The 14008-nt window shown below is 39.4% G+C and overlaps 1 protein-coding gene across 4 annotated transcripts in view; it reads left to right on the top strand.

The window, feature by feature from the left end:
* Nucleotides 1-955: 955 nt before the first annotated feature.
* The window catches only part of PTPN4 (protein tyrosine phosphatase non-receptor type 4), a 292305-nt gene continuing 279252 nt past the window's right edge, over nucleotides 956-14008 (top strand). For 2 of the 4 annotated variants that reach the window (XM_036023614.1, XM_028533478.2), the window contains exon 1: nucleotides 957-1748. The gene's annotated coding sequence lies outside the window, so the exon portion shown is untranslated. Of the gene's footprint in view, nucleotides 1749-1905; nucleotides 2036-14008 lie in introns of those variants that run through there. The other 2 variants (XM_036023611.1, XM_036023612.1) reach the window with 2 other exon arrangements.

Genomic DNA, 14008 nt, shown 5'->3' with positions numbered 1-14008 from the left:
AATAGAAAATGAAGAACTAGAGAGAGGAAGGATGAATGAGGGAGCACTGGCTGGAACTAAGCTGTGGGAGGGGAAGTAAGAACAGGTGAAGCTCTAAAAGTATGGACGGACAAGTTGTCTTTTTAAAATGAAAACAAAACAAAACAAAGCAAAACAAAACCCTGAAGGGAGGTGCGAGGGAGAAGAGGGTCAATAAAAATACTGTCTTTCACAGATTTGTACCAGTTTCCAAGATTTATCTTGGTAGAACTAGCCCTGATTAGTAAATAGGCATTTTGTCCAGCTGGAGGGAAAGTGTTGAAAGAATGCTTCTATGATGGCTAGCTGTGGTGAGGTGCTGAAGATGAGTAAGAAGAGCACAAAGGCGCCAAGCGAAAGGCAAGTGCACTGACGAACAAACAAACAAAAAAGCAGAAGAAGTGTGATTGTTCCCAAATCCCTCCTCCCATCATTTTCATTTGAGATCGCCCAGCCGGTAGGCATCTGCATCTGTCTTATCAACAATGTGTGTATCATCAATAAAATATGAGGAGGCACATGGGAAAAACCCTGGCGTGATCACGGCAAACTCACATGCGTTATTACAATGAATTAATTCACTTTTTTAAAGTACACGGTTCCTGGCACATAGACGGCACACAAACATATTTTATAAATGAACGTTTATTCGTTTTAGAGGCTATATTTAGGAGAGGAAATGATTCAAAACTGTGTACTAAAACCTATATCCGCTATTAGCACTTAAGTTGGGAGGACCTGGGCCCAAAGGTTTGGTTTTCCCCTTTAAAACTTAAGTTTCTTACCATTCTGACCAGCTCCTTAGGTCAGTAGGTCTTGCAAGGAAAATGTCCTAGTAACCAACCTCTACCAGGGTGGCTGCGGGGCCCTGGGGCGGGGCCATAGCTCTCCGCCTCCTCCTCCCAGCCAACCCTCCTGGACGGACTACCCAGGTCGGCCTTCCTTGCACCTGCGTGCCCCCCGGCTTACAGGCTGGTGCAACCTCTCCAGCCCTGCGCTAGCAGGGAAGGGTTTTGGTCTCACCTCTCGCGAGATTCCTCCTGCCACCTCCTGCCGCCGCCGCCGCAGCTACGCGTAGCTGACTGGCGGCCTCTGCGCAGCCGCCATGTTCGGTTGCTATGCTGTGGCCTGGGAGACCGGGTGTGCTTGAGGGAGGGGTGGAGGAGGAGGAGACAGAGGAGACCAGAGAAGGGAAAAGAGGCAGAGGACGGAGCGCCTCTTGCACTCTCACCCGCAAACGCTGCCCGAGAATACCGCCTGCTCACGTCGTGCTGCGCGCTTTTCTGCTCCTCACGTTCCCCCCCAACATTGTTCTCTCAGGACCCCTGGGTCCCCAGGGGTTGAATTCGGGGACTGAGCCAGGGAGGGGAGAGACTTGGCTTTGCCAACGGGTCGGAGGCTGGGGGCCGGACCACCCTCTCGGGGTCCTCCTCCCCCGCAGCACTTTTGGGGGTGTGGATTATCTCATCCACGCAGGGAGGTAGGAGTGTGCGCCGGCCGCCGTCCTCCTTCTCGTTTCCCGGCGGCGCCGGTCCGCGGCAGCCCCGCAGTATGAGGAGGTGCTGGCAGCTCCCGGCGGTGGCACCGCCGCTGCGGTGGCGGCTACTAGGAGGACGCTGAAGGACCCCCCCCCCCCCCCCCCAGTGGCGCGGCGGACGCGCTTCTCCCCGGCGCGCCCGGGCCTCCAGGCTTTTCTTCTCCAGCCGAGAGAACGCGGCTGTGATACAGAGGTAAGAGGCTGTTATCTGGGACGTGTGTGCCTCGTGGGAGGCGAACCAGGTAGGGCAAACCGTAGGTACACCGTTGACTTAAAAGGAAGGGAAAAAAATGATGCTCCTTCCCCGCCTTCTCACCCCCCCCCCCCCCCCCCCCCCCCCCGTTCCCACCCCAGCCCTTGTTTCCGGGACCTCTGCCCTCGGAGTTCTTGGGGGTAGGAGTTGAATCTCTGTTCTGGGTGAGTCGAAGAAGGAATGGAATAGGTGCGAAGATGGAATGTTCCACGGTACCTAAACTCTAGGTGAGGTTTTAGAATCCTTTGAGTTTTCCATTGGTGATAGCTTTCCTTTTTTTTTTTTTTTTTTTAATTGGCTCATAGGAGCGCTATCAGCATACTGCATAGGCAGACTGTTCCTACCATTGAAGTTTAAGCCTCTTATGATTCTACTGGTATTACTTGTATTTAAGAAGCTGTAGTTAGGGCAAAAAGAAGTTGAGATGTAGCTAAGTAGATATATCGATGCATTTCCCAGGGTTTCCTTAAAATGGAACAGTTTACAATTGCACAGATGTATGATTACATGTTTCGGAGAAACTTAGAATTGGAGACTTGCTGGCGTTGCATTATATAGTGACAGCACCATGTATGTACCAGGACGATCTGTAGGATTTTCAAGCCCTTGTCCTAGAAGAACCTGCATGTATATGCAGTATACCATCTGCTTGTCAAATCAGGAAATTGGAGTGATATTAGGTTTATGTGACCAGATCTTGGGCCCAGTTGAGACAATACAGTTTAAACCATGTTCATGGGGGAAAACCCCCAGAAAGCCATTGTGTCCTATTTAGTTGTAAAAGATAATTTAAGTAGAAAGGACGACTGTGGGACAGTAAAAGCTAGGAAATTTTTTATCCTGATTTTTTATTTTAAGACACCTGAGAAGAAATAATTTCTCATTTTCTTAAGTGGGGAGATGACCTTCAATGATTATTCAGAGCCCAAAGTGTGCTTAATGGAATAGGACTGATATCTCGGTTAAATGTTTTATTTGATGAATAGATTTATAAAATCTATAAACCTATAGATTTTTAAAAAGATTTTTTGTAAGGAGTTTGTGTATTGTACAGAATTTCTTTGCTAACTTGTAAGAGTAATTTTATTCAGTAATTTTGTGGCACGTACCATTTTTTTTTTGGTCAGAATAAATGTATGCTGTTGTTACCATAAAACTATTATGTCTCTTTCATTTTTTTTAATGGCACACATATCTTTGTTACCGTTTTGCAGTGGAATGTGCATATGGTTCCATACTATGATCTTGACTGGCTTATGAGAAGAGAAACATGGTCTTTTTTTTTTGTACATGGGAATATTTATTTAGCTGATCTGTTTTTAAACATCTGGCAAGAGATTTTGGAAATACAAGAAGCCATCACAACTTTTGTAGTTTTTAATTAATATCAATTGAGTAGTTTAAAGTTAACAAATCACAAGCCAGTTTCCCCAAAAGCAGTAATGGGTGAGGATGTGACTTTCTTATTGCCTGTTTTTTAACCCAGTGATTTTCAACGGTGTGCCACAGCACATCAGTATGCCACAAGAATTTTTAAAACATGCAATCCTGACTATTTAGTCAGAGACACTGACCTCTTTTCCCTTAGATTGTCAAGTAAAAAATGAAAGCCAATACAACAGTAGGTGTCGGTTTGAGTGAGTTAAAATTATACCTATTTTTCTTGTCAGATCCAGAAGAAATATATATTTTTTGATGTGCCACAGAATTATAGTAATTACTTTAGATATGCCATAAGGTGGAAAAGGTTGAAAATTGCTGTTCTAACCTACTTAGGTTCTAGATTGTGTGTGTTGAATTGTTTCAGACTTGTGGTTTTCTCCTTATGTTCTAATTGAATATCTTTTAAAATGTCCCTAGTAACTTTGTTACTTTAAATTTGTGACACCCAATTTCTAATTTAGGCTAGGCATAAAACCAGCATTGATTGAACACACTTGCTAAAAATACTTTCTGGGTCAGATGTACTCAGAATGCAGCCTCAGGAAAATTCATTTGAACTACTGTGACCAAGGTACACTTCATTATTATTGAATGACTTAAAAAAACTATAGATTCTCACAAATTAGACTTGTAAAGTTCAGGCATAGAAGCCTAACTTTTTTATGTATAAAATACTTTATGTGGGATAGTAATAAAAACCTAAAAAAATTTAACATATGTGAGTCCCCATGGATTATTATTAAATTATGATATGTATATTCAAAATAGTTTTGTCTACTAAACATAATTTGAGTTAAGGACAGTACAATGTGCAGTGTTATCTATTTAGTATTTATGACTTATTCTAAATTCTGTGAGGGGGATCAGTGGTTATATTTTTGAGTAAATTGTCTTTAAGGAACAAAGTAAGAGACTACGAGATAATTTCAAGGAGACACTGTTACTGATTTATTGAGAATACTTTTGTTTTCCAATCTGAAAGTTAATATGGTCAGTTTTAAACAACAGAGAAACTTTAAAAAATATTTAGAAATCTTGTTTGGTGGAAGTTTAAAGACAAATGTTTAAAAGTTCTGCATTCTTCTTTTTAAATGGATGATACAGCTCATTCATAGTTTTCGTGTCTTTTTTTCTTTTTTATCCTCAGCTGAGGATGTGCTTTTATTGAAGAGAGATGAAGAGAGAGTGAGAAAGAAAAACATCTGTCAGTTGCCTCTTATATGTGCCCTGACAGGGAATTGAACCCAGAACTTAGGTATGTGCCCTGACCAGGGATCAAACCCACAGCTTTGTGGTGTATGGGAGGTTGCTCCAACCAACTGAGCCACCAAGTCAGGGCTCTGCTTTAATTCTTCATTAGTTATTAGGAAAGTAAAATTGGTAACCTCACTAGAAATAGCAAGTTATGTGACTTTATGTGACTAAATATGAATTGTTCCTAAATAAAGTTTAGTATTGGTAAAAGTTCACTAGTTACAAACTGAGTTGAAAGTTGTTGTTTTTTGGGGGGTAATAATATGCATGTCAGTGAAATTTTTTGTATGCTATAGTCTAGATTTGTTAAATTTGTCTGTTTACTGGATTAAGCTGTGAGGCCTTGAAGGTTGGTTCAGTGTTCTGGTAATCCTTTTTATTGTTCCCCATGAATATAGGGGGAAGGTGTTATTTCTTCATTTAATATTCAATTAGTAGTACAGATGGTGAGAAGTAATATAGTGCAGAAATAGTGTGGAATCTTTACTGGTGTGGAAGGAAGTACAGGATTTAGGAAGAGTGTAATATATTTTCCATTGTGTGATCAGTTAGTATAGTCATATTTTAAATAGGAATGGAAAATGGGAAATTTATCTTCATTAGAGGCATTTTCCCCCACATTTATTCTTCATTTCATTATTCTTAAATAGAAACACTGGAAGAGAGTTGGAAATATTTGAAGAAATTGGCAGGAACAAAGATAATTAAGTAGTGTGGATTATCTTGAGGAGAAGGAAGATATTAATTTGGGTGCGTTACTATATTGAGGAGTAGGAAGAAAAAAGAATCCAGAAGGGAAATGTTTATTGTCTTTTATGTGCCAGACTGTGTAAAGGGGCTTTTCATGTTATCCCACATAATCATCAAGTACACTTTGTGAGATAGGTATTATTAATCCCCTGCTTCCCCCGCCCACTCCAACCCACCACCTCCCCAGTTGGGGCGAGGATAAATGAACTTGTCTACGATCACACTGCTAGTAAGTAGAATTCAAACTAGGTCTGTCTGACTCTGAAACTCATTCTTTAGATCACGCTGTCCAGTTAAATTTTCTGCAATGATGGAATTACTTATAAGTCATAGCTCCTGTGATTTTAAGGAAAATGATGTATAACAAAACCAATTTTACTGTAGTTGAACTGATACGAAAAAAAGAGTTAAGTTCCTAAGGCATCTTATTAACGAAACAACATTGAATCAAACAACATTCCTCTTTTTCTGCACTGTTTGATATGGTAGCCATTAACCATGTGTGGCTTGAAACACTAAAAAATGTGACTGTTGTGCCTGAGGAACTGAATTTAAAGTTAATTTTAACCAGTTTAAATTTATATAACCAGATGTTCCTAGTAGCTACGGCATTGGACAGCATAACTTTAGATCTTGCTACGTAAAAAATCTGAGTTTTGGTACTGAATCTTCTAACTTATTTTTAACATTAGGTAAGTTATTTAGTTTTTGAGCTTCAATTTAATTCATTGTGAAAATGAAGAGGTGGTCAGTAAAAGGTTATCTTCAGCATCCCTTCTTGCTCTAAACTATGATTCTCATTAAAATGTACAGTGGCAGTTAATAGTCACAAGCATATCTGAAAGGCCCTCCTCCCCAGTATACTCATACCTTATATAAAGATTTTTGTTTGTTTATTCCGTTTCTCGTTTTGATCAGAGTATGTATAAAGCACACATAAAGGATAATAGATTAGCTCTGGCTGGGTGGCTCATTTGGTTGGAACATTGTCCCATATACCAAAAGGTTGCTGGTTCCATTTCCTGGTCAGGGCACATACCTAGGTTGTGGGTTCTACGTTGGGGCACATACATAAAGAGGCAACCAATCTATGTTTCCCTCTCCTCCTTACTCTCTAAAATCAATAAAAATGTCCTTGGGGGAGGATTAAAATAAAGGGTATTGGGTTATTTTTCCCCTCCAGTTGTTTGGTGAAACATAGTGTAACCAAATACAATACCTTGAACAAAGAAAGTTTGGATCTTTAAAGACCGTATTTCATCACCTTCCCATTTAAGAATATGCTGCAGTTCCCTGTTCTTATCAAATGAATCCCAAACTTATCTGCTTGGCCTCGAAGGCTTTCTGCCAACTTCATCTCACCCTGTTCTCATTCTTGCTTAAAAAGAAAACATTCTTTTTTTTTTTTCCTTTACCCTTGTTTTCTCAGTTTAAACATTCCTAACTGTCTCCAATCCATGTGCCTTCTTTTTGAGTATTCCTCAAAATTCACCTTTTTCTGGAAGAATGCTGCTTATAATCCAATCATAATGAGCAGGTTTTGAATCCTGGTAATAAGTACCTTGGGGTTAATTTGTGATTGTTTAGGTATAGTTAGTTGACTACACCCTTCTTAAGTTTTATGTTACCTACTCTGTATTTAATGAAAATGTAAAAAAACAAACTAAAAATGGGGGCTGTTTCTTTTGTATTGCCTCATGAGTTTAATCCACTGTTCATCAATTCTACTTTAAAAAATTGTTAATTTTAAAAAGAATGATAAATACTGTAACAACATTCATCCTTAATCACCACTCCAGTAGATATTTTTGTTTCCTTCCCGGCAGTTGGCCATATATATATATATATATATATATATATATATATATATATATTTAAGTTGTATGATGGAGATACAGTTTGGGTTCAGTATTGGAAATATTGTATAGTAGAGGCAGTATAATGTAGGGAAAAGCTGATACTTCCGAGTTAGATGGATCTGGGTTGGAATCTGTTCTCAAAAACCTGGATAAATTACATAACCTCTGAGCCTACTTCCTTGTCTGTGAAATTAGGATAATACTTGACTTTGAATTGTTGTGAGGATTAGGGTAATATAAAGCATCCAGCACTATTCTGTACAGAGAAGGAGGTGATCGATAAATAGTAGCTGTTACCATTTTCCTCTTTTTAAAAACCTTTATTGATTGATTTTTTTTTGTTTTTAGATTTTACTTATTTATTTTTAGAGAGAGGAGAAGGGAGGGAGAGAAACATCAATATGAGAGAGATACATTCATTGATTGCCTCTTGCACATCCCCAACTGGGGACCTGGCCAGCAACCCAAGCATGTGCCCTGACTGGGAATTGAACCAGCGACCTTTCGGTTCACAGACTGGCGCTCAATCCACTGAGACACACCAGCCAGGGCTGATTGATTATTATTTTTTTAAAATAATAATAATAGATAAGAGAGGAAGGGGTAGAAGCAGTGATTTGTTATTCCCCTTATTTATGTCTTCATTGTTTGCTGCTTGTATGTGCCTTGACCGGGAAGTCTGCATCCTTGGTGTATTGGGATGATACTGTAATCAACTGAGCTTCTGAGCCAGGGACATTTTCCTCATTTTTTCATTCTTATTGTCATGAGTATAATTTAAACAGTTGCTTAGACATTAATGTATTGATCAGATGATTGATTTAGTCATTTACCTTTTGTTAATCATTTTAGTTGTTTCTAAAGTTTCCATTTTTATAATCTGCATTGAATGTGTTTGTGTTTGTTTCCTTGGTCTAAAACCCTAGGACTGGGAAAAGAAACCCTAGGACTGGGAATATTTTTATGCCAGATCTGTCTCTTAAAAAACAATGGGTTGTTTTGGAAAAATGCTAATTTTTAAAATTGTACTTTATTGTTTTAATTAATATATTTTGAAAAATTTGTTTTACTGGTGAATCATGTAGTGAATGGTATACAGGTAAATAAACATTTTTGCCCTTGAGCTCAAATTCTGGGGTGGTAACACATGTCAAGAAACGGTTACAATTCAGAGCGACAAGTGTAATAAGATCTGGGGGAAATGAGCAGTAGTGTTTGAGCAGTGTCTTGGGGGATGAGTTGGCATTGACCTGGGTAGAGAGAACAGCATGTACAAAAAGTCAGATATATATCATATTATGCAAACAAGAAAGCATAATGTGTTTGGAGAAATGCAGGTTGTCTTATATAGGTCTGTCTTTGTCTGTGAGATGGGTGTTGGTGTCTAATTTGTGTGTAGATCTGTGTGCCTGTATATGTGTGTTGACTGTGAATACCTGTCAGTCCATGGGACTGGGGCATTTTGGGGCTCCCAAGATACTTTGTTTCGGTATTGGTAATCTCCTTGGCTTGTCCCAGAGTGCTAAAAGTTTATCTGTGGTGCTGAGTTGGGAAAAGGATTGGGAAAAGCACTGTTTTAGAGGCTCTAACTGCTGGAAAGTTTATGGTATCTATTCATCCCTGACATTCCCACTGGGTAATTAAAAATAAAACCAATACCAATCCTAAAATAAACATAAAGGAAATCAAGTCGAAGTCTCTTCCCAGCCCACCCCCACTTCCCCCAGCAATTACTACTTCATTCTCGTGTGTGTGAAATATCTTTTTGTTGCTCTTGCATTGGGAGTGCCTTCCATGAATATTTAGTTTGCCTCTTGGAAAATCAACATTTACATTGGGGAGCAATTATAGGTATTTAAATAAAGGAATGATGAAATTAGATGTAAGTTTTGAAGGGTAACTCTGGAGTTTTTAGATAATGATCCAAGGATGTAAGGATGGTGTAACGATGAAGTTAGAAATGGAGCAGAGAGACCAGTTAGGATGCTGTTGTAGCAGTCTAGGTAAGAGGTGGTAAAAGCTGGAAATGGAGATCTAGAAATAAAGATGAGGATGGGGGACTAAAACTGAAAACTGATTAGGGAGTTTTACTAGAACAGGGAGTCCATTTGGGTGTAGAGGAAAGAGGAAAAAGAGTTGACAGTGATGTTAAGATATTTTTTTTGGACTTCTGGCCAAGATAGGGGTGTAGATAGATACTCTGTTCCTCCTTGCACAACCAAAACAAGGACAACAAATTTAAAAACAAAAACAACCAGAACTAACAGAAAATTGAACTGTATGGAAGTCCAACAACCAAGGAGTTAAAGAAGAAATACTCATCTAGACTGGTAGGAGGGGCGGAGACAGGCATCCAAGTAGAGAGGACTTGTGGCAAGGCAACGGCTGGCAGACTGGGTGAGGCAGTGGCTTGCAGACTGGGCAGTCCCACATTTGTGTTTAGATAAAATGGGAGGAACTTCTAGGGAGCGAGATAGACTGCAAAACCCAGGGTTTCAGTGCAGGGAAATAAAGCCTCAAAGCCTCTGACTGAAAACCCCTTTGGGGGTTGAGGCGGCAGTGGGAGAAACTCCCAGCCTCACAGGAGAGTTCATTGGAAAGACCCACAGGGTCCTAGAATGTACACAAACCCACCCACCTGGGAATCAGTACCAGAAAAGCCCAATTTGATTGTGGGTAGCCGGGGAAGTGATTGAAACTCAGCAGAGAGTAGAGCAACCAGCACTGTTTCCTCTTGGATCTCTCCCTCGCATATAGCATCACAATGCAGTGATGTGTGTTGCCCCACCCTGGTAAACACCTAAGGCTCTGCCCCTTAATATATAAGAGGCACACTGAGACAAAAAAAATTGACCCAAATGAAAGAACGGATCAAAGCTCCACAAAAAAATATGACTAAGCAGCAAAGAGATAGCCAAGCTATCAAATACACAGTTCAAAACACTGGTTATCAGGATGCTCCAGGAATCACTGGGTACTTCAACAGCATAAAAAAGACCCAGGCAGCAATGAAGGTTGCATTATGTGAAATAAAGAAAAATCTACAGGGAACCAACAGTGATGGAAAGGAAACGAGGATTCAAATCAATGGTTTGGAGCAGAAGAAAGAAAGAAAGACTCAACCAGAACAGAATGAAGAAACAAGAATTCCAAAAAAAAAAAAAAAAAAAAAAAAAGGAGAGGCTTAGGAACCTCCAGGACATCTTTAAACATTCCAGCATCCAGATCATAGGGGTGCCAGAAGGAGAAGAGGAAGAGCAAGAAATTGAAACCTTATTTGAAAACATAATGAAGGAGAACTTCCCTAATCTGGCAAAGGAAACAGACTTCCAGGAAGCTCACAGAGTCCCAAAGAAGCTGGACCCAAGGAGGAACACACCAAGGCACATCATAATTACATTAGCCAAGATTGAAGATAAGGAGAGAATCTTCAAAGTAGCAAGAAGAAAGGAGACAGTTACCTACAAAGGAATTCCCATAAGACTGTCAGCTGATTTCTTCAAAGAAATCTTGCAGGCAAGAAGGGGCTGGAAAGAAGTATTCCAAGACATGAAAGGACCTACATCCCAGATTACTCTATCCAGCAAAGCTTTCATTTAGAATGGAAGGGCAGATAAAGTGCTTCCCAGACAAAGTCAAGTTAAAAGAGTTCATTACCACCAAGCCCTTACTATATGAAATGTTAAAGAGATTTATCTAAGAAAAAGATCAAAACTATGAACAGTAAAAATGACAACAAACTCACAACTATCAACAACTGAACCTAAAAACAAAACAAAACAAAAACAAACTAAGCAAACAACTAGAACAGGAACAGAATCACAGAAATGGAGATCACATGGAGGGTTATCAGTGGGGGAGTGGGAGGGGAGGCGGGGAGATACAGAGAATAAGTAGCATAAATAGTAGGTAGAAAATAGATAAGGGGAGGTTAAGAATAGTATAGGAAATGTAGAAGCCAAAGAATTTATATGTATGACCCATGGCCATGAACTAAAAGGGGGGAATGCAGGTAGAAGGGGCTGTGTGCAGGGTGAAGGGGAATAAGGGGTGGGGGGAATGGGATAACTGTAATAGCATCATCAATAAAATATATTTTTAAAGAAAGATATTTTCTTTTGGGCAGCTGGGAAGGCCAAGTAATTTTTATTGAATACCTTTAGTAAGCCAGGCATTTTTCTAGGCACCAAAGTCATCATAAATTCTACTAAATTTATAAAATTATTTTATTTGAAAATAGTTTCAAATACACAGAACACTTGCAAGAACAGCACAAAGAGCTCCTATATTCCCTTCAATTAATTTTTCCTTGAACTATTAATCACAACTTAAAAAGACTACTGTTTTAAAGCACTTTTTGGTTCACAGCAAAGTCAAGAAGGTCTAGAGATTTCTCATAAACCCCATCCCCACGCATGAACTTCAACCAAATATTACCATTGTACTATGTATGAGCGAGTATATACAGGATGAGCCTGCAACATCTTGTGCTTGGCTCACTGTAGTGAGCTCAGTGAGGCTTTCCTTTCCATACAGGGCCTTAATGTCATCTTCAGCTCTTTCCCTCTTTCTGCTGGATTTTACTGGATTCTCAAATTTCAGTGAAACTACCTGATTATCTCATTTCTGGTCTCTCATTTTTATTGCTGCTTCCAGCCATTTCAGAGGAATGCACCATTTCTGATTTCATTAAACTTTTTCTGAACCATTTGAGAGCAAGATGCTCATCACTCTTAAATAATCTGGTATGTATTTACCAAAACATGGAGAGCCTGTAATAGTGATTACATGGTGATTATGTAATGTAATCACCAACTCAGGAAGTTAACATTGATGCAACACTACATTGAGATTTTCCAAATGCCATTCAGAATTTTCCAACTGTCCCAACAGTGTTTCTGTTTCTTTTTTGGTCCAGGATTCAATTCAGGATCACCCATTGCATCTAATTGTCATGTCTGTTTAGTCTCCTTCAGTTTGAAATAGTTCCTCAATATTTCTCTGTCTTTTATGACCTTGACTTTTTAAATTCTGTTAGATGTCCCTTAACTACCGTCCACCCAGTGGTTGCTCATAGGCATACTGAACACTTGTTAGCAGGAATATCATAGAAATGATGTGTTATTCTTAGAGTATTACTAGGAGACACAGAATGATATTTAACCTTGGACACCTTGGTAAATTCACATCTATCATAAAATCATCATTTTTCCTTTTGTAATTGCTAGCTCTTGTGTGAACATCTTTAAGACTATGTATGCTAATATTGTGTTCCTCATCAAATAAACCTCTGCTCACTAGCCTTTGGGTCCACTGATAACTTCTGCCCAAATCAGTCACTACTATGAAGGTTGCCGTCTGCATTTATTAGTTGATTTTCTGAAAACAGACATCTCCCTTCCCCCCATGCATTCATTCATGCATTTACATCAATATGTACTCATGGATTTCTGTCCCTATTCAGTGGGTTTTATTAGTTATATTTTATTCTGATGCTTGATTCGTCCTCGACTGGCTAGTGGGACCCCTTTAAGGTGGTCCCTGTGTCTTTCTGGCATGTCCCCATCCTTTAAGAACTTCCTTACTTTCTGGCACAACAAGATATTTCAGTCTTATTTTGTACTCTTCCTGTCCCAGCTGTGGAATCATGCATTTTTCCGAGGAATCCTGATTTCTTTTAGTGGATGTGGTACTTAGAAATGAAGATTTGGATGTCTAATGTGCTCATTTCTTCTGGTGTACAATTACTTCCAAGGTAGAGAGAGCTAGGAAATAATGTGTATGTAGGTACACATCTGAATCTCTTTCTGTGTCTTTGTATATGAATTTAAAAAGTTCACACTGATACATCCAATTCCAGTCCAACACATTCAGGGTTCTTTCTTGCCTTGCTCTTTCTGTATTTATAAATCCCTTCTCCAGCAGTGAGAGATTGGCTCCCACATTATTTTCAGTATATTTACTTATTTGCTCAGACCCCTTCGTTGTGCCAGTCACCCAACCTTAGGCTAGTTGTCCTTTGTCTGCCACCTCTGAGGCCTATGCCACAGGGTCCTCAGGGATGCTTTCAAGTTTGTGCTAGTAAGGGAATGGAACTTCTCATTTAATCTGATCAAAAATTTGTTAGAAACATGTTATCTCCCATCTTAAAGGAGAACAAAGCTGAAATTCAGAAGGGTGTGTGACTCTGGGCATATTACCATGTAAATAGTAGAGCAAATATTTTGAATTCAGATATGTGTGATGTTGGAGCATCTTTTCTGTTTCTTTTTTTCTTTCATTACTGCATAACCTCTTCCTAAAAATAGTTTGGATTCAAAATGCAGGGTTTAGGGTTGTGTGTAGGTGGTAGTTGAAGCAATGGGTGCGACTATCACTGCTTATGAAGTTTGCGTCAAGTTAGAAAGAGGGTCACTGACAGAGCCCCCAACCACTCTTATTTTCTAAAGGTTAAGCAATCTTAGAAGTGAAGAAGCAAGTAAAGAAGATAGAATGGTGGTGAGAGAAGACAGTCAAGTTGTGTGGTAGAAGGTGGTGAAGGAAGGACTTACAGGAAGGTGTTAATGCTGCTGAAAGAGATAAAGTGTTTGGAATTTGACTGTTGGAATATTATTGATGACCTAAAAGCTAGTAGGTTTTCAGGTGTGTTCAGGCAGTCTACCTGAATCAGAATCAAATGAGATACTGATTAAAATGATCAGTTCCTTAGATTTTATTGTACACCTTAAAGAGTCTCAAAAGGGTGGGTGTGGAGTGGGAGGTGGTTGCATAGGAGATTTGCTTAAATGCTGCTATGGTTATTCTGAAGTAGACTAAAGTTTGAGATTCATTGTTTTAGTAGAACTGTTACAGTGGAGGTGTGTGATAAGAAACTAAATTGAGGAAATGACATAC

The sequence above is a fragment of the Phyllostomus discolor genome, chromosome 4 (assembly GCF_004126475.2).
Source record: "Phyllostomus discolor isolate MPI-MPIP mPhyDis1 chromosome 4, mPhyDis1.pri.v3, whole genome shotgun sequence".
Taxonomy (NCBI): domain Eukaryota; kingdom Metazoa; phylum Chordata; class Mammalia; order Chiroptera; family Phyllostomidae; genus Phyllostomus; species Phyllostomus discolor.
Note: the sequence above shows the minus strand (reverse complement) of the source record. Positions and strands in the feature narration are given on the sequence as shown.